We start from the raw sequence: 3,342 nt of genomic DNA, 5'->3' as shown, positions 1-3,342 counted from the left end.
AAAAAGTGAGGAGAATATTGATACCTAACTCACTGGTTAGGAAGAGGGTTAAATAAGTTAATGAAGTCCTTTTAACAGGGCTTGACACAGAAAGCACATAAAAATGAAGCAGCTCTGTTCGCCTAGACGGATCTTCACAAGTATCTTCATTCAGATTTCCGAATTCCGTGACTCTAAACATCCACATAGTTTTCTCAAAATTCTTTTGTTCAACATCTTCTCCTTTATCATAGATTATCCAGATACCTCCAACATGCTTTCTCTTATAATTCAGCAGCACCCCAGCACAGCAGAGATGCTCCTCTTCCCAGCCTGTGTCTGCCTCTCAGGTGGTACACACACACACACACACACACGCACACACACACACACACACACCCCGTCTCCTCTTTTGGGGGTACCTTTTAAAACATTATAATTTGCTATAAAAAAATTATTAACAATGAAGAAAAATCACAGCTAAGTATCAGATACTCCAAAGGAAATGAGATTTAAAATAAATTCTAGAAAATGGTTATTTTGGGAAGGGACTGGGGCCGGGAAAGGGGACATATATAACATCTCCTCTCTTTTAAAAAAAAAAATCTGAAACAAATGTAACTACTGAGATGTGGTAAATTCGGGTGGTGGTTATACTATGTTTATTATTTTATTCTCTACACTTTTCCATTTGTTTGAAACATTTGAAATAATGAAAAAATATATAAGTAGTTACTGTGGTAGAGAAGACATAACATGGATGTGGTTAGAGTACAGTAATTACTGTGAAAAGCTAGACTTTTTCACTTTAAATTTTTTTGAAAAATGCAGGAAAACATACATACACACACAGGGACTGCTGCAAAAAGGATTTCTAAAAACAACTGTGAGGACTGTGAAGATTTATATTCAGAGTGAATAGTAATGAAAAAAAATTCAACAAGTAAATATTTCACTGAAGTTGGTTAATATGTATTTATGTTATACATTTATTTATTAACACTTAGAATAAAAGGATACTAATTTTCAAATTTTCAGAGTTTATTTATTTATAAGAAAAAATACAGAATGATTTTAATAGACAAAGTACCCAATTCCTACTTATTTTCTTAGTGGGAAAAACCATATGAAACACAACTGTCATGGCCTGTATTGATTAATCTTACAAGTGATGTTGACAAAAACTATAAAAACCTAAACTTTAGAGTACAGCAATGTTGCCACTATGTGTGTATATGTACATTAGTATAAATTAAATCAGTATATGTCCACAGACCCCTTTTCCACCCTTTCCCAGGTTCGGCTTTCCCAACCCCCTTGCTATTTATTCCCCATCATTACTACTGCAGAGTGCCCGGGCTCTCAGGTCCTCTGCTTTCCCACCCCTGTGCTAAGGCACTGATGTGCACCTAGATTCCAAGGGCAGGAGGAGGTGGTATCTGGCACTTGATCTCAATTCCTACCAAAGAGAGGGGACACTGCATGTCCTCCCAGCCTCCATTCACTCCTTTACATTTATCCCCATTGGGCCTGCTTTGCATCCTTACTAAGATTTACAGGAGAGCAGCATGGACACTGCACTAAGATGAAGAATCAGGAATCAGTCTGGGCACTTCCTCGCCCCCTGGTGGTGCACAGGGAACATAAGCAGGCTGGAGCCGTCTGGCCCTACGCAGGGTGGGGCACTAAATCCACAGCCCTAGGGAGAGGTGGAGATGGAGATGGAGAAGCCGTGATTCTGTGCACTAGAACAGACTGGGCAGTGGCTGCACGCACTGCCTGTGACCTCTCAGCAATTCCAGGTCTGATGAGGATCTTTAGGTGAATGTGCTCATGATCAGTGGGCCCACAGGGGCAATGGTGGAGGTTGGGGAACAGGACATCCCACAAGTGAAGTCCTGACTGGGCCACATGGATTTATTTTAATTGTAAAAATAATAACATTATAGAAAATGTTTATAATAGGAATAAGAAATCATAGAAACATACTGCTGCAACAGTGTTTTCACGGCCTCTTGCCACCTGACTGAGACAAACTAAGTGTCTGATCAGTTTATTTAAATTATCTCAAAGAGTAGCAATGTTAGTTATGATCAGGAAGGAGGCCAGGGCGTTTGAAGTGAGCAGCATTTCAGGGTCCCAGGTAAGGGGGCTCCTTTGGTAGTGCAGATGGTAGAGGCTTAGCTTGCATCTCTCTAGGCCAGAGCCGTAGGCTTGGCTAATCCGGGCTCTATGGAGACCCTATCCCTAAAAGGAGTCTACAGATAGAAGATGCTCACCCTGTCCCTGTAAAAACGGCACAAGAAGGCAAGGCCTGTGTACCTCCCACCAGGTCCCCCAGGGAGTGTGATAAAGGGACTGAAAGATGCCATTTAAGGACCAGATTCTACTCAGATGCCTTCTCAGCCTCTCTTCCCCAAGTTTCTGTACCCACCAGACTGGAAACCTTCTGAAAGAAATGTCTGAGACTTCTCCACTGCCCTTTCAGCCCAGGACCAGATAAAATATAATGGTCAAAGAACTTCTAAAACAGCTGCTGTCTACTATTATCCCAGCCTCTGGACTGCATCATTGCTGCTGAACACGAAACCACCAAGGGGCAGTCTGGCCCAACAGGGAGCCATTTCTTCCTAGGCAAAACTGGTCACATGTGTAAAGACTCTCTTCCAGAAACACATGACCACCTCCTGGCCCTCAGGGGTTTTCCTCTTATGGCTTCGGCTGTGCCATCAATTCTTTGAGAAGATGCTACTGGGCTGCAAATGGATGGGAGGAGGTGGGTGGAAGCTGCTGACATACTGGGAAGTGGACCAGGGCCTCTAGGGACCAAATCCTTCAAATGCAACACCTACCACAGGGTCAAGACCACAATATATGTTCAATATTATTAAAATAATGGTTGCACGAAACTGAACTAAGGAGAAACCCAAAGCAGAAAAGCTCTAGGGGAAGGAAGTGTTTGAGTATGCACTGGGGATGGCTGCTCTGTAACTAGGGTGAGTCTGGAGCCCTTGCCACTCCCCGGAACTTCCTGGGGCTACTACAGTGCCTTCTTCCATACACAGAAGCCTCAGAGGTCTACGTGACCTCCACACTTGGAAGGAAGTGAGCAAACTGAGCATGAGGGTATGTGTTTAGACCACATGTTGGGGCGGGGGGAGGCATCACACAGCTCAGAGGCTGTGCAGGGTTTCATTCCCAGCTGTCAACTGACAAGATTCCCCCAGGGGCAGACACTGGCTGCCCAGCTGGTGAGTAGCCTGGCTGGGCTGCCACACCCTATCGCTCTCGGGAGCAGAAGGACAGTGCAGGCAGCTCCCTACCCCAGGGCCAGTCACATTTCTCTTACACAGGTAATCCATG

Source organism: Lutra lutra, chromosome 7 (genome assembly GCF_902655055.1).
Source record: "Lutra lutra chromosome 7, mLutLut1.2, whole genome shotgun sequence".
In the NCBI taxonomy this organism is placed as follows: domain Eukaryota; kingdom Metazoa; phylum Chordata; class Mammalia; order Carnivora; family Mustelidae; genus Lutra; species Lutra lutra.
The sequence above is the reverse complement of the archived record's forward strand: the minus strand, read 5'-3'. Positions refer to the sequence as shown.